General features: G+C 41.6%; 1 long non-coding RNA gene across 1 annotated transcript in view; it reads left to right on the plus strand.

Annotated features, from left to right (window-relative positions):
• LOC308060419 overlaps positions 1 to 20,256 on the plus strand; it is a 78,978-nt gene that overhangs the window by 38,416 nt on the left and 20,306 nt on the right. Inside the window, exon 3 of the long non-coding RNA XR_013926716.1 lies at positions 1 to 20,256. This exon is cut by the window's left edge and continues 18,038 nt beyond it; it is cut by the window's right edge and continues 20,306 nt beyond it. This is a non-coding gene — a long non-coding RNA (uncharacterized lncRNA).

Below are 20,256 nucleotides of genomic sequence, written 5' to 3' on the forward strand. Positions count from 1 at the left end.
GGAAGAGGGGGGAGGGCTGTCCCCTTCAGCAACACTAGTCTCTCCAACTGTGCTCAGCCCATCTCAACTAATCACTTTTTGACTCATGTGAAATATTAAGATAAATTTGAGAAAAACTGTTTGACACTCAAGACCTACTCATTCACCACCTTCATATGTCAGTGAAGAACAGTTTATTCATGCATGATTTCCAATCACTTCATACGTATTTCAACACTAAAATTTACATATCTGCATCTTGGCTTTAGTACTGCTCAACAAGAACCAGATTCTCAGTCCCTGTCAGGTATGTAGTTTTTCTGGATGGGTGCCCTATTCAGTGTGGTCCATTCAGCAGGAACTAGTTAATTTACTTGGGAGTTAATCTGGAAAACCTCTGTGGCAGCCTGAAACAAAGAAGAACTGATCAAAAAACAGACACAGCAGTCATTTATTTGGTGATGCGGTCTGAATAAGAGATGAACAGTAATGGGTTATTTAAACAAGCCTGCTTTATTGTCTTTGTGCTAACAAGATTCTGTGACATTACAGGAGGACATCATCAAAAGGTCCAGTAAAGTTCCCTGCCCTTTAGTGTAAAATTTCACCGATTTCCCCCAGGCAAAAACAATCTGCTGACTAGTGGCATCTGTCCTGTGCTGCACAGGCTTTTTTACTGTGAATGAGGTTGTGCTTCCTTCCACATTCAACAAAGGGAAGTGAAGCAAGAATGGCTTGCCGGATATATATGCATGTGCTTATATATAACACTATGTGATATATATGTATATGTGTGTGTGTAGATATATATATGCACATACATATACTGGGATATGTGTATGTGTGTACAATCATATATATAATATATACATGCTTATAAGTACATATATATACATTGAAATGCCTACAAATGTTGAACTAGATGTACAAAAATACAGCTTAGAGTTGATCAGAACTGTAAGGCAGTAAGTAAGCTTATACATTTCTGCTACTGTAATCTTTCTTTAGGTCAGCTATGCTGGCAGTAGGAAAAACTTCACTTTGTCAGCCTGTATTTGCAAAAAGCAGATACATTCATCTCGATGCCATCTGCCCAATTGCTGTGTCTTAGGCACATAGGATGGGTAACACCAGGATGTTTTGGCAGGGCTGTCCTATCTAAGGCATGTGAAGATGTTTGCTATTTGATATGTGGAACAGTTGGAGATAGAGCAGAGAAGGCCAACAGAGAGAGATCTAGAAAACATGACCTATGAGCAAAGATTAAAAGACTTGGACTTGTTTATTGTAGAAAAGATTAAGGAGAAGACAAAATAATAGCCTTCAAGTAAAGATGAAAAGAGAAAAGGCATAAATTGTCTCTATAACCACAGTGAATCAGATAAGAGGGAATAAAATAAGATTGTATCAAGGAAGATTTAAGTCAGAGACTATGAAATGTTTCTGCTGGGAGCAAGTACCTATGTTCTGACATATGCAGGGAGGAGACAATTGGCAGCACTGAGGTCTTAAAGTATAAAGCAGAGACAAACTATCAATAAGAGCCTGGATTATCCTCTTGTGCAGAGGGTTGGAACTCTTAAGGCACATGCCACGATCTTCTTCTGACTCGATGGTGACTTTCAAGCTATTTTATCTGGTCCAATGCTTCCTGACTAGAAAACTGAATTAGCATGTATCAGGGACTCTCAGGATACTCTGGGGAAAAACTAAGACACCGGAAGATCATGCGTCTGCTACACAAGTCTGATGTGTCCAGACAAGAACACAGTTAAAGAGTTAATCTTTTCAGGGAATTATAGATGATGGTTACAGACACTTAAGTTGGTTTTGTGTGCACATGCAATGGAGACAAATGCTCCTTTATTTCCCAGAGCACAGAGAAATGCATTAAAACAAATGTTCTGGGTTAGGATTAAGCTTGTCAAAACCAGGAAACTGAGAGTTAAACTTCTCACTGTTTCCCACAGCTGAAAGCTGTTGTATTTGGTCCTTGATGCATAGCTTGAATTTTTGCATACTTTAGGTAATTTAGAGGATTTAGGAAGGCTTGCTATAAATATTATGTAACTGTAACATTCTGTCGTATTAGGAATGAATACCAGTGACAGGAGGTGAAGTTTGAATCATGGCAAAGGGGCATGTAGAAAACAATGTTCAAATGGGTGTAGAGTCAGTTCCAGCATACTAAAATATGCCAGTTTCTTATCTTCAACTCAGCCTGCTCTCTGCGGACCCTCATTTCCATAAAACCAAACTATGTTGCAAAACCAGAAAACCAAGTACTGCAAAATGCTTCTTGGACCTTCTTGGATGTGTTAACTCAAAGACTGCTGATGACTTCAGTGGATTTGAATCTTATGAATGCCTGATTGCAGTGTGTGGTGATAATGTAACCAGCAACACGATTTATGTTCATAGTTTTGGAGCAGAGGGAGGAACCATAGGTTAAAATACGCTTCTTTGAATAGCAGTGCTTTAGTTTATCATAGCATTTTACCCTTTCAACATCACTGTCTGTCATGTTTTGAACAACCCAGATAATGTAGTGTAGGGGAGGTGGCTTACACATACAAATGTTAAGTCCCATCAACTGTTTTCCCCCAGCATGCCCACAGATTTCTCACGAGGTTGGGCTGCTATCCCTCAAAATTTCCAGTCAGAGATTTTGCAGAAAAAAAATAAAAATTGGAAATAAAATCAAGTAAAGAGAGAATGTAAACACCTTAGGCAGAAAGTGAACAAGGGAGAAAGGGAGTCTTCAAAAGCAAGACTGCTAGCAGCAGGACAGGTGGAAATCAGTGAACATTAAATGTGCTCTCCACACATACAAGCAGTACATGCAGATTGTCAGCTACACAGATTGTGTGACCCAGATCCTATATGCTATGGGTGTTAGCCACCTATAGGGATGGTTAGCTATCATCAGGGGGATGAGCCAGGAGCTGAGGGCAAGCACTGTGTGCAGAGTGCCCTCACTGGCCAGGGTACTGTCCTCTAGCAGGCAGAGGTGGGTGCTGGTAACAGGATCCATCACAACAGCTCCCCCCAAAACAAGTGATTAACCACATTCAGGATCCATCCAGGAAGGCCAGTTGGGAGCAGCAGGAGAAGGGACCAAAGACAGCACTGGAAACAGGGCTACAACACAGATCCAAGGTCTACCCAGGAGACTGGGCCAGAGGCAAGACCAGACCTGAGCTGAAATGGGGCTCCTGAACCCACAGACAGTGGTGGGGACTCCAGTGAGTCCATCAAGGCCTGTTGGTGCACTCACAGTCCCTGCAGACAATAGAACCATTAAGGACATAGGCTTGTGGTCATTATGGGGTACTGTGAGATGGTGACAAAAATTTGGAGAGGTTTATACAGCGCTGTTCTTCATAGCCAGGGGGATTTGTAGCCCAGCCTTGAGGAGGCTTAATAAAATGAAGATTGGTCTGTTGGGGATAATGTGATTTCCAGGTGGACTTCATTAGTTCTTTGGCTATCAATCCTTTCAAAACACTCCCTTTCCTAAGGAGGACTCTTTCAACAGTCATATTAGATGATGTCACTTATTAGATGCTCACCCTCCTTCTAGAACTCAAATCTTGCTCAATTACCAATACCGACAGTTTATATCAGCAGAAGCCTGTTGCTGTGCAATGTAAAAAGGGAGGACATGGGGTGCTGGAAAGGTTAATATGTAAGTAAGAAGTTATCCCTGCTGCTTCTAATTGCATGCCCCAATTCTGACCTGAGAGAAGAGAGAAAGGCAAAGAAAGGAAAATATCATTAAAAAACTACAGGTAGTGAATTTTGAGTTGCAGCTGGACTAAACATATTCAGATAATGTTTTCTTAGCTCTTTCCATTTGTTTGAACCAAGCTGTGCTCCTGTGAACATTTTTGAACATCAAATGTCAAACCACAGCCATGATTATTAATTGATATGCATATCCCTTAACCTGACAGAGCAAAATTAGGTTTGGATTGGCTACTTAACACTGTGGGTCAAGCTAAAACAAGCATTGCTTTGTTTCCTAATCGCAGATGTCAGAAGTTAGAACATGCCCTTGAACAGAAACTCAGGAGAGGGCTATGCACCAGTCCTGGTTTGGGGTTTATGGTGCCAGCTGATGCCGTGCAGACACCAGCCTTTACCCTTGCAAAATTCAGATATCAGTGAAAAGCCACAAGACAGTTCAAGGACCATCCTTCTGTGGTCACAAGAATCACAAAAGTTCCCCAAGCAATGAGTAAGTTGGTAGAAAAGCAGTAACCTAGATTGTGAGGAAACAGAAACTGAACAGAAACTGAGCTAGGTTTGTGGCAAATCCTATGGAATAATTTGCCTAGGTCATTCATTTTTCAGCCAGGAAGTTGAATACTGTGGCCCAAGTTGTGCATTTTTTACATGCACAGTGCCCTCACTGACCAAAACACCAACAAGGTGGGTTAGATGACAACCGGGGACACTGTCGAGACTCCACCAGTCTGCTGAGGGTCTTTAAAGACTTTTATGCATGATAGCACTGACTGGTTTAAATCTTCCATCTTATGTGAGCTGTGGCTAACAGTATAAAATTAGATGGGAATTGTGTTGTCTGCATCCCATGGAAAAGGCTGTAGCTCCTGGCTCTGCAGTGTTCCCAGGCGGCCAAGAAGGCCAGTAGTGTCCTGGCTTGTATCAGAAACAGTGTGGCCAGCAGGACCAGGGCAGTGACCGTCCCCCTGCACTGGGCACTGGTGAGGCCGCCCCTCGAATGCCGTGTTCAGGTTTGGGCCCCTCACTGCAGGAGGGACATTGAGGGGCTGGAGCGTGTCCAGAGACGGGCAGCGAAGCTGGTGGAGGGGCTGGAGCACAAGGCTTATGAGGAGCGGCCGAGGGAACTGTGGTGGTTTAGTCTGGAGGAAAGCAGGCTCAGGGGGGACCTTATCGGTCTCTACAGCTGCCTGGGAGGAGGTTGGAGTGAGGTGGATGTCGGACTCTGCTCTCAGGTAACAAGTGATAGGACAAGAGGAAACAGCGTGAAGTTGCACCAAGGCAGGTTTAGAATGGATATCAGGAAAAGTTTTTTCACCCGAAGGCTTGTCAAGCACTGGAACAGGCTTCCCAGAGAAATGATGGAGTCACCATTCCTGGAGGAATTTAAAAGACATGTAGATGTGGTCCTTAGGGACATGGTTTAGTGGTGAACTTGGCACTGCTAGACTAACTGTTGGACTTGATGATCTTAAAGGTCTTTTCCAACTTAAATGATCCTGTTCTATGATTCTAAAATTCTCCTCACGTCACCAGTACTGTAGCAGAAACCTTCTACAGCCACATCACAGTCTCACTGTGGTCGTGACAACCTTGAGGGCCAGTGAGGAGACACGTGTAGGGGAGTTCTAGGGGAGCTAGCACCCTCAGAGTTTCCCTTCTCCTGGAATTCTCCAAAGGGCCAAATGGGAACAGCATCTTACCTGGTCACTCTCCCTCCAGGTCCAGTCTTTCCTCTACACTAGTCAGGAGTAGGAATAACAGTCCAGTTGTAGTATGGAAACAATATTGCAGGAATTGCAGAGCCTTTTTTATTCAAAAGGAAGATCTACAGGGATCAAAGTTTCTTTTGATACACAGGATGGGATGTTGCATTTCTGCCATTCTCCGTATGGACATGTATTTCTGGTTCAGCTAAAAGTGTCTGGTATATATTTCACTGGAACTGTATCTTAAATAAATTACAAGAAAAAACTTTCTGAAAAACAACAGAAACTGTCAGCAGCTATTTTCTCTGACAGTGAGACAGACAGTGCTACGTTTCCCACAGTTCCCTGTCCATAGTAGACTGTGAATGTATAAGGAGAAAGCATTTGGAGCGGATTCAGAAGCATGCCTTAACAAAAAATGGTGCCCGTGAGATTACAGGGCTCTTGTTTGTTTATGCTGAAGTAGATGGAAGCAACGCTTCTCTCTAAGGAGGCAAGAAATCTGTTTCACACCAGTGGCAAAAAGCTGTCACCTCCCAGCGTAGCTGAGAGCACCTAGAGATGTTGCAGGACAACAGCCTGTTTACACCTCTTGGGCTGGAGCTCTGTGTCGGTGGCAGAGTGCTTGCTGGGAAGTTCAGCTGCTCCCACAGTCTGTTTTCATGCTGGTTTTCCTCACTGCTTATTCCTTGACTTTTCAGCAGGCTCTGTGGCCACTGGAGTATGTGCTTGCCTGGCACCCACCAGCAGTGTGTGCTAACAGGGTGCTGACTTAGAAGCTGGGTGGTTGCAGGCTGGCTCGTGGACTCTGTAGCCACCTACACTGGGCTCCAAGCTTCCTAGCCCCTTGATCCTCCTCACCTAGATGGGGTTATGCACAGTGTTCACAGTACAATGCGTATTGCTCTCTGTGGGTTGTGTCTTTAGCGCTTCTGATAGCAGCTGAAGAAGCTACTGACACCAGGAAGCCTCCCGTCTGGGCTGGCAGAAGGGACAGGGAGAAATTATGTTTATTTCTAGTGTCCCAGGCCATTCTCCTCTTTCTTCCCTAACCTCACGCTTAGCATACATCTTGTGGCCAAGGCTGACAGTTTCATGTTATCCCTTTTTTTTATTTCAGATTGTGCTACGGTTGAGGTTATCTTCTCCCCAGCCATTTCCTAATCCTGCCTTTCTGCCATGGCTCTGATTATGGCCCCTGTTGCTATTGCCACTGTCAGATGCCCTGGGGAAGACTTTCAAGCCCTAAAAGTCCTCGGTCAGGCATGATTAATTTATAATAAGAGAGTAAGTGGTGCAGCCCAGAGAATAAAACTATTGACAGAGACAGTGACTCAAGACTTAAATGTGAAACTTACTTTAATGACCTGGAGCAAGTCTCTGGCCTCATTTTTTCACCTCTTGTGATGAGACTGTAAACGTGATAGTCTCTTACAGTGTGTTTGCCCAGACAGACTCCACCAGTGGATATTCTTTTCTTTTTGGGCAGGCATCTAGGTGTCGTTGAAATGCAAAACCAAATAATTTTATAAGGCCAGAAGAGACCACAGCAATTGACACGTTTGGGATCTTGCCATACACAGTAATAAAGAAAACAATAAATATTTCAAGAAGGTACAAAAAATTAAGTTTAATTGGCCCCTATTTGTACTTCTCTCTTTGAACTGTGTGATATAGGAGTCTTGTTAATCATATAAAGTGGTAAAATGTTTTAGGGAGTTTGAATGCAAAAAGCTGACTTACTGGTACCACACTTCAGACTTCACCTCAGAATTTGACCCTGGGCAGCCATGAGTAGTTGCAGCTGGAATATTTCACAGTAGAGCAATCAAGAAGTTATTCCTTAACATTTGAAAGTTAGATGAATGAAAACATTTGGAAATATTAATGTGCATGCTTACTGTGGATTCCTCTCCTATGGCTGAGGGCAAGATAAGAACAAATAAGAACATATGTTGAAATTTCTCCTTTGAATTTAATTTTGCCAGTGTCCATTAAAAAGGCTGGTCATTTCCATGAATGTCTTATAGGACAGAAATCAAAATTACTTTGTTGTTTTAGAAAAATCCTTTTTAAGTATCCATTTTTTACCATGTTTTTATTGCTGTTTTCACAGTCCTTTATAAGTCTTATGATACCTCACTGACCTCTCTATCAACGGGTAATTAAAGGCCATCAAGTTTTCAGTGGCAACAACTGTCAGATGTCCTTTTAAACACATGGTTGCTGGGTAACAAGACCTTGTGCTGCATTCCTCCCTTGAAATATTTGTCCTATTTTTTATATATATTACCAGTAAGTACGTCAGCATTCAGCCAATGTGCTGGAGGGCAAAATGCTAGCTGGAGCTTTTTTTGTTATCATGTGGTACTTCCCAAAATGAAAAATAATCAGAAAACCCAAAGAGCTCACACACATTGTGCTGTGAAGGGCTGCATCAACCTGACTTCCACTTTCATACCAGATTTTCCTGTCTGAATTGGTCTTTGATTGGAAATTCATAAGGACTTTTACTCCCATTTAGTAGTTCTTACTCTTGAAAAGCCACTGAAATCTAAAGCACAAGTGGGTATGCAAGAATGTGGCCTGACATGTCTGGATGACCTTTTGGATCGTAATACAGGATTTTTAGAAGTTCCAGTTCCTTATGATGATGACCAATGTATTTTGCAAAAAAAGAAAAAAAAAAAAAAAAAAGGCAAGTCTAATGACAACTATGTGGAATTTAGCAAGGATTCTATAAAGACACTGTTTAAAGCTTCTCAGGCATGCTCCAGAAGGCCTTGAAACACACTCTTCTCTCCCCGCTTCCTAACAACCTGCTATAGTGCTGTTTGTGTGCATATCTTATGATAGCCTCTATTTGGCTGACTTTTAAGGACACTTTGCTTCACTTACTTTAAAAAAAAGGACAACAACAAACAAACACAGAGAAAACTGAGAAAGCCCAGAGAGTGAAAGGCATTTCGGGACAGATTCTGAACTTGTTCAAATAATTGGGAATTAAAAAAAAAAAGGTGGAGCTTTGTCATGAGATGCTTCACTTACAAGGACTAAGTAGCTGACTGTACATCTGCCTCCCAGTAAAGAGAAACAAATACAGTAATTGTTCCAGCAGTTCCCCCAGGACTTTGTCTTTTTCAAAGATGTTTTCCTTTCACGGATTTTTTTTCTGGCTTTGCTCTACTCCCCCTCAGCCACTAAGTGAACTGGTGAGAACAAACTAAGGAGGGCATAAGGGCTGAATACTGAATCTGTTAGAGCATCCAGCAGATAACTGGATGGGATAGGGTTCCTGCACGGACTGCATCACTGTGAAAAGCATAATGAAACAAATTAAAGTAGTATTTATTTCTGGCATTTTCTGTTTTAGAGGAGCTCAACTTTGTAACTTTTGTAACTTCTATGCTAACAGTCTATTTGATTTAAATAATAATAGAGAAATAAACTTCATATGAGAGGAAGAATAGGTAAGAGAGTAAATGTGTTTGCATAAAAAACATACATAGTATAGTCATCATCATTTAAGGTATACTATGACCTAAATTCTCCTCTCAGATACAATGGTACAAATCTAGATCAATGTTATTGGCTTCGATAGAATAATCTGGATTCACTGTAATGAATGCGAGGATGGGGAATTTTTTTGTGAAACTGCTTCTTATGGAAATTGCCTCTAAGTTTGTGTTATTTAATCAAGATCTTATGTGAATGAATAAATTCCAAACCATTTCTACCAAAAGCCCTTAAAAGACATATTGCTTATTTGCTTTAATCCAATAATTCAGCAGGAAACCAGCAGACAATGAGAAAACTTTTGTGGAACAAAAAGACAAGTCTTACAGCTCTAATGAATAGCTTTGGGCAATGTATCTTAGTGATGACTGCTTCCCTGCTCCTGCTCTGAAGAGGAATACTTGCCACAACCCTCAGGGGCAGCTGCTCTAGACCTGGGTACAGTGCAGCAATTTGAAGAGCACACTTTTCCTCCATGTCCAAGGTATTTTTATGCTCTCCCTCCCCATGGAACTTGTCTCAGATACCATTCAAGATGCTTCAAGTGCTCACGCCTTTCTCTGGCCTTCCAGGGAGGGCTCCTCCAACATATGGCAATAATTTGAGTCTTCCAGATGTTCGTAGGTCCAGAGGAACCTGTGGGCAGCTCTTGCCTAGTCCTGGGGAGCAGCTGCCTGGAGTATGGATAGCAGATAATAGCCTCAACAGCTGCTCTGCAGATCCAGGTTGAAGAAAGCGTGGTATGACCAAAGCAGATGAGATGAGGGAGGGAGCTGAAACCAGCCTCTCTGCTCTGATCTTGAAGGTGATATAATGCAATCTGAATTGAAACACTGACTACCTATTTGTACCAGTGGAAAGCTTGCACAGTTCATGCCTGAAAATGAATTTACTAAAATTTGCAATTTAGTTTACCGTAATTTGCAAAGGACTTGAGATTACTGAATGAACTCTGGGTATGTTTATTTAATTAATCTCATGAACATGAACTAAAAGATGATGTTTAAAACCCAGTAATTAGGGTTGTGGGTGTATGGGTAAATGATGTAATTAATTCCAGATGAAGTTTTCCCAGTGAAAACTTTGGTATTTGTGAATTTACCTGCATTTCCCCATGTAGCTAGGAAAAGACTGGGTGAGGGGGGAAACTAGCTGTATAGTTACTAATGCTGTGCTGATTTTACTGTATGCTGGCCCAGGGTGCACTAGACCCAATTCAGCCTTTCTCAGCTGCAAGGAAAGTGAGCTCGTATCAATTACAGAAGTGACCTAATCCCGACATCATTGGCGTTTTGCTGAGTGATTCCTTGGGCTGTCACTCTTTCTGTTCCTGAGGCTGCTCAACAAACCTGAGAATTGTCCTGTTGATGTAATCCTGCAAAAATAGAAGCAGAACAAGAGGTAAAGCTGCGGTGCAGAATTAGATGATGGCCTATTACTGCATCAGTGGGGTTTTTTGACAGTTCTTTTCCAAAAAGAAGTAGAAGTAAACTAGATGATTTCTTCAGATTAAAAAAAGCCAGCCTTTAATTTCTTACTCTAAGCAACCAAGATGGAGGTTGTAATGTTCCCTGTTCATATATTCAGGTTTTGGTAAGAATTTAAGGTTTACTGTTTTAATGTGAAGAAATGCTGATTTTTTCATGAGTCTTGGTTCCTCAATTTATTTTTCACGATGATAAATGTCCCTTCTAAGAAAAGGAATTTCAATCCTGATGTGCCTGGATTTACTTTGCCAATTAACTGACCAAAAGGTTCTAAAATCACCAGGATATATGGCCAAAATCTCCTCTCTAGTAACTCTTTACGTCCCTTCTGCTGGCAATGGAGACAAAAGACAAACCCATTTGCCTTTTTTCTTTCAATCTTGTCCTTACTTGCCCTTTTTTCTTCTGACATTTAGTTCTGGTTTCTCACTTTGGCTTGTTATTTGAGGGTTATTCACCTCAAATTTTACCACCCTATTTTCCCTGCTTAGTAAGAGTCTTCATACTTCTTAGGCTGACAACAGCAAAGAGGTTGTAGCAGCTCAGCAGAGCCTTGGGAGTGCAGAACAGAAGATATTAGGACTGCAAGGGTGCTGCATGCAAAAAATTTTGGCCAGCTTCATTGCTTCAAGCACGCAAATGGGAATGAAAAGAAGACCAGTTGTTTCCCAAGGACCACCCAGGGCTGAGTTTGCACCTGAGTTAGTACACAATTATTCTAATAATAATAATAAGGTTTGGATTTACATGATTTCCATCTTTATGTTTTCTTTCTGCATCATCCCCTTACAGATTCTTTTCCAATTACTGCCTTGGAAGCTTTTCTCATGTTCTACTTCTACAGTTGGTGGACAACACAATAAACACATCTGTTCGTTCTACTTCATTGTGTTTACTTAATGATATGACTTCAAATAATCCAGTCCTATGGGGTGGGCTTTAATGGGTACATGTCTCTGCAGAAAAGTTACCTATTTCATTTTCTATCCTTCCTGTGGAAAAGCAGAGATTACTTTGATAGGCAATGAAGTATGAACGATGTCCCAAATTACTGTGTGTAACAGAAGGAGGTCTTGAGGACAATGCCTTATACTTTGCATCAGGCTTAATAAGGCCCTTTTCTGGGCAGGTCTTTAAGTTTTGCCATGAAGATAATGGAATTTCTGCAGAAATATAGGCCTATCCATATCAAAAGCTTCAACAGAAGATAGGTAGCAGGGACTCCACAAATTCCTGTGTTCCTGTTCCCATGTTACACTAGTTGTGGGTGGCCGGGGGGTGGGTGGGTGGGTGGGGGTGGGGGGTGGGGTGGGGGCGGAGCTGGAACTGCATCATGTCTTGCATACGCGTAAGTCAAAGGGCCCACAAGAGCCAAAAGGAGCTCCTGCTTTCTCCCCAGTCCCTCTAGTTGGCTCCCCAGGTTCCGGTTCTCCTAGGTGTATCTCTGGGTGTGTGCCAAGACCTCAATAGGAGCAGGAGAAGGAAATAAAGTGCCATGTCCCTCCTTCTCCTTATTAGAGGCCATGGGAAGGATTTGTGTGTAGAAGCGCTCTCTGAGAGTGGGAATGGAAGGTGGGATCACAGTCAGCAAAACCAAAGGAGAGCTGTGTTTTAAACAAATCCTTATTTGACCATCTTCCAGCAAAAAAACTGAGTATAACCTGGGGTGGATTATACCATGTGTGGAATAAACAGCATTGAAAATGATTATTTCTGCAGGGAAAAGGAGATCAAATATTTCTTCTTTTTAAAGTGAATAGAAAAGAAAGCCCTTTCAAAGATACAGTGAACTCTACAAAATTAAGGAACCTTTATGCAATTAGAGTATTCCTTCAGTGCATGCTCTTCTTTTGCAACTTTCTTGCTCCTATTTGACCCAGAAAACCTAAAAGATACATAATTCAGTGGGTGTTCCCTGTGGTGTTGCAACCGCAACAAAGAACTGTGGCAATGAAAGAGGCTGTAGGCTTTGATGGAAGTAAAGAGATTCATATAAGTTGACAGGGATACAAGTAACCCAGATTCAGTCTGGCCTGCATACAAATTCAACCTCTCAGAAGATAAGGTATCTACATTTGTTCAGATAATAATCACTAAAAAGTAACAGTTAATGGCTGTACTCCTAACTCTTCCTTGAGAAAATGTCATTGAATCTGGTAATAGATAAGACACTGTTAAGACATGAAGTGTGTACAGAAATCTTGATTGACCAGCAAGGAATAGCATGACAAACTCAATTTTCTAATTATTGGGTATTAACATTTAATTCAGTGTATAGATAGAAGTGTGCCCAGTTCTGGGCACCCCAGCACAAGGGAGATACAAAGCTACTGGACACAGTCCAACAAAGAGCCACAAATGATGATTAAGGGACTGGAGCATCTCTTCTGTGAGGAAAGGCTGAGGGAGCTGGGCCTGTTCAGCCTGGAGAGGAGAAGACTGAGAGGGGGTCTCATCAATGCATACAAATACCTGAAGGGGGGGTGAAAAGAGGATGGAGCCAGGCTTTTTTCTGTGGTGCCCAGTGACAGGACCAGAGGCAATGGACACAAACTGAAAATCAGGGGGTTCCCTCTGAACATCAGGAAGCACTTTTTCATTGTGACTGAGCACTGGCACAGGTTGCCCAGAGAGGTTGTGGAGTCTCCATCCTTGGAGATATTCAAAAGCTGTCTGAACATGGTCCTGGGCAACTGTCTGTAGGTGCCCCTGCTTGATCAGGGGGATTGGACCAGGTGCCCTCCAGGAGGTTCCATTCAACCTCATCCATTCTGTGATTCTGTGAATTATAGCCCTACGGTTCATTGGAGCTGAACTATGAACGAGGTGGTGGTTCAGTGAATGAGTGGAATGCATTGAAAAATATAAGACTCATTTTCCAGTGAAATCAACCACATCTTTTCCACCTTCTTCTTCAATGGAACTAGGATTGTTTAGTAAAGAAGACTGATCTGTAGAGCATTTTTTCCCCCAAAGCTGAGAGTAGTGTGACAGGTGAGAATGAGTAGCAGAAGAAAGATAGTACTTCATAGACATGGCCAATTTTCCACCCTGGAACATCAGACTTTATCTTGTTAGCAATTTCTATTATTGTTGCTTTCATAGTGAAAGATTTGGAACAGAAATGCTGAGGCTGGACACTTAACATTTTGCAATGTATCCTGAAAATAGCGTCCCAGCTGTTAGGCAATGACTCCCAGCTCTGCCTTACACACATCATGCCACACGTACAGCTTTTCCACCCTTCTTCCTGTCCTCAAAGGTATCATTTGCATAGCATTGGTTTCACCACATTGACTTCGTATTGTGATCTGCAGATGATAAAAGTCTGTATGGGGAGGTGGAAACCCTAGCGATAAGGGAAAATGGTGGGATTTCCTTCATAAGCATTTATCCCTTTACAAGACACACCGAGGCCATACACACTGTAAGCTGGCTGGGGGAAGTCATGGTTCAGTCTTTTCGGCACCTTCCCTAGGAAAAGCACCATCCAAATGATCCATAAACAGTCCTGAGGTTTCTTTCTCTTATTTCTGGAGACTTGCTTTACTGGACAGAAAAGCACTTCAAAGGTGTCCTCAGTCTCCATGTGCTGTATTCCTGCAGCAGTAAGAAGATAATTATTCCAAACCCAGGATGGGGCACAGGCCTAGGTAAAGGGGCCTGGATAAAGGTTGAAGATGCAGTTTCTACAGTAAAATGAAGTATCCAAACTTCTGCTCACCCTGATCCTCTAACCCCACTGTGTGGGTGCCAGGATCTCTGTGTCTGCCAGTACCCGCATCATCAGTTTCACAAGGCATACAAGAATATTCGGGAAAATTACATTTGTATATGTAAATACATATAACCACAGCAAGAAGGAAGAGTGAGTTAAGATTTTAAAACAGAGATTTCTTTAAAATCAAGTTCTTTAAAAGTCAGATTTTTCTCTGCTGGATTTTGTCTTTATTTGAATTGGAAGCAGCAGAAGTATGATCCCCTACATGGTGGGGCTGCAATTGCAGGATGCTGTGGAATGAAACCCTATTATGGCCAAGAACAGACTGTACTGTGCGAGGGACTGAGGATGTTGGCAGTTCTCACAAATGAAAAAAATCATGATTGAGTTCCAGTCAGGTGGTGCATGGCTTAGGTAACATTTTCAAAGTATGCTTTGGACAGAAACATACAGGCTTTCAGCTGGAGCGAACTGAAAATTTATACAGTGAAAATCAAATCATTAGTCTTGTACCAAGATAAATGGCAAAAAGGAACAATGTCAAACTCTTGACATTTTGGCCAATAATTTGCCCTTAAGTTACTGTCCAAGGATGTTCTTCCTGCATCTCCAAAAACACCCACTGGCATATTAGAAAGTGCACATTATGGGTTTTTTTATTTTACATAAGCCTCTTTTCCAGCTGATCACAAAGAAAGGCTAAGAATCATAATGCCACACAAGAGGAAAGGGCATCTTGTGATTAGCACATGGAAACAAAATGTAGGCAAGGGAGAGTACGCACACAAGGAAATTGAGGGGGGCATAAAATACCTGGTGGTGTACAGTGTAAAGGTTCAGTTTAGCCCCTTATGTTTTGAAGAGAAGCTGTTTTGAAATACAAGTATTAAAATTACATAAATAACCCAAAACTAAAAAAAAACTTTTAAAGCCCTAATTTAATAATGGACAGATAACAGATTGTATTGCCAATTTGATTACATAAAATGTTGCTTGCTTGCATTTTCTGTGTCTGGTTTCCACCCAAACTGCCACCACATTTGTCACAGAAGCACTGATAGCAGAAGTTGGTCTTGTTTGATGTATTGGATTGGAATGCGGGAGACTTTGAATCAGTTCCTGTATCGATCCTAGATTTCCATAATCAATGTGTGCCTGAGTTCTCCAAAGAATGCACAGAAATGATAGTACCAATAATGCTGCTTTTGCCTGACTGCCTTTACAGCACAGTGTTTGGGACTGTGCAGTGTCTTACACATTCCAGCCTTGCTAATAAAAACAGCAGCCAACAATTTTATCATGCACCTAATGTTACTGAGGAAAATTTCTCAGGTACCATTGTAACTGAAGACAACTGATGATCATGACAAGAAAGCAGGGCACATTTCTGCCCCCCACCCCCGCCCCAAATTTCATCTTTTATTCACCAAAGCTGTCTTTCAGTGGATCACAATATAAGGTCCATTCAGTGGAATGAGTGTTTGCTGCAAATCCTCTAAACCTCCAGTGTGACGTTTGCCCTGCAGGCATAGGCTGTGGACATCAGAGACAGTGCAGGCCCTGTAATGGCATTTGTGCGAATAATAAGTTATCCATCAGACAGTAATTTTCCTCATTCCAGGGTCCAAAGCTGAGAAAAGGTTAGTCCTACTGGCCTAAGGGACACTGAACAGCACGACAGAGTTCACACTGTCGTTGCATGATTGTTGTAATTCCTTGATCTGATAATCACTGCTGTTGTTGATAACCATCTCAGTTTCTGAGGAAATATTATAAACTGAGCTCAAGGCTTGGCACTGAGGAACTTATTTATTTTTGCAGAGATACTGTGTAGCTTTATCTGTTTTTCTGTTACAGTGCTAAATTAAACATGATAAAGGCAGAATCTTGAACCCTCAGGCATCTATGACAAAATGCAAATTTCCTGCTGCTTAGCTACAGCACCACAAAACTCTTTGTGGGGAGCTTTTCACTCTATAGAGAATACAGAATATTTGATCCTCTTTCCACTGATGTCAATAGGGCTTTAACTTCATAGACAGCAGAGGCAGGCCCATAATAACCTTGTTTGATCAAGTTTTTCCTACCAAATTTTAGCTCAGTGCAGTGGGATTTCTCTGCCCCTGCAAGGCCCCTAGATGTTCAGGGATGCACTAATGAGCCCTGCCCAAGCCCAAGGCAGTTGTTATGGACAGAACTTCAAGGCTGGTCAATGAGATGCATAAATGAACAGCTTTAACTCCTGGAGTAGCACACTAAATTGCTCTTACACCCCAAGTGCCTCACAATCACAGCTACTTGCTTCTTTGCTCCATCTAGCTGTTTTTTTCCCTGTCCTCAGGAGAGAAGAGGTGGTAAAAGGAGTGAGTTTGACAATAAAGTCACAACTATTAGATACAGAATGATGAGAGCAATTTCCTTCTTTCCTATCAAATCTGGACCTACATGTTCAAGTCATGTCTTTCATCATGGTCAAGCTGCACGACCTAGACCCTGTAGGTTTTGTTTTTTCCAAAGACTTTTCAAAATCTATATACATGTTTAAATTGTTCATCTTGCTTATACAGCTGTATCATTCCTGGGCATTTTTTTGATTACTCAGGTACTGAAATGTTCGGTATCTAAGCATTTTGTTCCACTCTGCATTTAAAAATTACATTTGGGCAATATCCCAAGCAAAGCCTTCAGAAATAAAAGCCATAATATTTGGAGTTTTAAAACAATTTAACTAGCACTATTTGCTAGGTTGACATCAACTCACAAAAAGTTTAGCTCTAGTGAGACAGGCTCTTTGCTTGTTTGTACTTTAGTTCTGGGCATCTCTGTTTCCTGAAGGTTCTTGACCTGGTAGATTTAAATTAATATATTTACTAGAGCTGGTGAAATTAAAAATATGCATTTTTTGTTTGTAGGTTTTTCTTTTTTGCTCCAGTTTCTTGCTTGTTTTATAACCCTTGTTATGTTATTCAAAAGCTCATCAGTATCATATGGCAATAAATGTCTTCAGCAAATCCGTATCTTCTGTGTTTCATGGCTGCTGAGCTGTGGCAGATGTTTATGCAAACCAAATACTGAGAACATAAAGAAGATATATTACAAACAAGAAGTTATTTGTGCTGCAGGATGTGTCATTTTTATTTTACTCTATTACACTGGAGGAGGTACAGACACACTACACCAGAATGTACTTGGTCAACAAAGGTCGTCAGAACTTCCATTGCTGGTTCTTGTTTTGCTGCAATGGTTTATACCATGCTAAGTACATTAAAGAACATTTTCTTTTTCAGTGTATGTTGGATATCCATGGTCCTACAGGCTTTCTAATAATAACACAAACTAAAGGGTCTTTTTATTTATTTATACTTTGATGAAAAGACATTTTAGATTGACATTGTTTGGATTAGTCTTGTTGCAGAAGGCAACAAAACATATCTGCTTTTGGCTTCACCTTTGCAAATCCCTGCTTAAAGATATAAACAAATGTACTTGGCACATGTGGTTGGAAAGAGTTATTAAGAATTTATTCTCCAAATTTAGCAGTTACTTTCCAGGTGTGTGCGTACAGGATAAGTACTATTTCTCTATCACAAGAAACAGCACAAAGTGCAACCACCATGGAAAGCAAGAAACTTTACATAACCCTTACATGTTAACATTTACCATATATACTGTTCCAGTAGGAGCTGTGTCTTTGGAGTTGTCTGGGTGGGAGCAAGCATAGTAAGGGTTCAATTTTATTATTGTCTTCAAGTGTTGCTGTAACATTAGTGCATGTTTATCAATGAAAAAAAAAGGTGTCACTTTCTGACAGCTCTGGCAGAGTAGATTTGAGTAATGCAAAGTTTGTCCTTCTGTTCCCTGTCAACAGGATGGATATTCCCAATCAATTGTAGTTGCGTGACTCTGTTAAAAGCAGTAAGATTTCACAGGTATCACAGATAAAATCAGTGCCTGAATTCTTCAGTGTTTATGATGTTAATGTTCTTTCTCCCTGACCTTTTCTCAGCTTTGAGGCAACTCTTTTATTTCTGTGAAGACATCTGTTTTGCCATGGAGGACCAGATTCTTGTTTCATAGGATGTGTTGAGCAGCATCCTACAATAATCAATCTTTGTCCCTGGTCTTCTTTGAATCTCCACTGAAATTGCCAATAAGACTGATGGTGTTTTTTATTTTGTAGACCATCTTCCTCCTGAAGTTCAGATGCCACAACCTAGCCCATTTTGAGTGGGTCACAGAGCCAGCACCCATTGCCAGAAGCCCCTCGAGAGCCAGAGGCAGAGGACAATGCACTCATGGAGCACATTTGGGAAGTTCAGAATCATGCCTCCCTGCAGATGCTTGCTCCCTGAGTGTCTCCCAGCAAGGCAAACAGGCCACCCCCAGCTGCCTTTTGTTTGCCTCAATTCCAGCAAATCCTTTCCGCAGATGTTCAGGCCAAGTGCTGGAATGATGATTTCAGCCCTTCAGAGCAGGCTTTACACCCCTTTCTGCAATGCCTTGTCAGAAAACTTGGTCCTCAGAAACTTCATTTTGGGCAAAATGGTACATTGGCTTTTTAAATTTTAGCCCTTGTTAATGATGTTCTCTTTTATTTTGCAGAAGGGAAAGGGGGATGTGACTTACACAACTGAGCTGGCCTTTTCCTGTGATCTCCGGTGGGCGGCCACCACAGGCTCACAGCAAGGCTTTCCATCGCAAGTCCTGTCAATCAAATCCCAGTTAATCCAATCATATATTCAAGAGGCCCTCACATTTATTTTAAAAACAAATGTTTCTAGTTTGGCCTTCTAAAGAGAAATTCAAAGCTTAACGTCATCCAAATCATTTAAGTTACAAAACTGGAAAGCAAGTAAAGCATTTGCCTCATGGTTATAGATGTTTGGGACTGGCAATATTTGCAGCTTTTTAGTCATCTTTTGAGAATAACAAGGTCTGTAGAAATAACTGAACACCTGAAAATCTGAAACAAGAAAGGTTTTCAAGACCATGCGTAGTGGTTTGGCCTCCCTGGGTCCATTAGGTTGTGTTGGTTTTAGTGCTTTCAGCTTCAGTCTGGAGCTTCATTTACACTTCTAATTACTCCTAGGTCTCTTGCCATGGTTCCCCTCACGTCCACTGGTCCTTAACACAGTCATGAGGGCTCACAGAAACACCACTAATCTCCTGCTCCTAAGGATGTGGGAAAGGAGGTATGGAAACATAGGAACTGCTCCAAAAAGTCAGTAGGGCTCTTATGCTTTCCTATCAGTATCTTAAAGCTCTTGTCTAGGCATAGATTAAAGAGCATGAGTGGTGTGGCTGTTGGATCATAAAATCTGCTTTCTGGCCTATTCCTCTTTCATAGCCTACCAACCCCAGAAGGCTTGAAGTGATTCTTGCTTCTCTTCTTCACGCTTTTGGTTTTTAAAGAGGCATCCAGTGGCACCTTTCTTAAAAGGAGCCAGGAGGATGAGGAGGGGGGGGGCAGGTGATGTCAACAGAGGAGCCGGCAATAACCAGGGGAAATGATCTTGCACAGGGACTCTCTGCTGCCTGTTCCCACTAGCTGTGAGGAAGAAAGCAGTGCCAGCAGGAAATGACCTGCTAGACTGTTTCTGCTTCTAGATCAATAAATAAAGGCTCTGCAGTTTCCCTGGAAGGTATTCTGCTGTCTTTGCAAACTGGCTCCCAACACATTCAAGTCAGAGGGAGATTATTTTCTAACAGCAGCCACTTAATCACGAGCAACAACAACAGAGTCATGCTTGCTACTTTTGGATCAGATTTTCAAATCACAGAGCAAATAGAGCTGCTGAGCTCTTCACCCAGAATGCAAATTTAAGGTAATTTATTAACATGGAGTCAGATACAGAAAAACAAAGAGTTATTTGAAATTTTTCCTTTGTAATGTAGATTTCTGCTTTACAGCTGCTTCTCCATTGCCCAAGGTAGGGAAAGGCTATTGTGCAATGCCCCACAGAATTAAATGCTATAAAATATGAAATTAAAATAAACTCCTGGTATCTTGAATTTCAGCCTAAAACTGTTCACAGTTTTCAGCTGGTGATTCCTATCAACGTTGGTCGCTTCCTGCCTCCAAGAACTTCCTGTGCAG

Source organism: Falco punctatus (assembly GCF_963210335.1).
Source record: "Falco punctatus genome assembly, chromosome: 3".
Classification (NCBI taxonomy): domain Eukaryota; kingdom Metazoa; phylum Chordata; class Aves; order Falconiformes; family Falconidae; genus Falco; species Falco punctatus.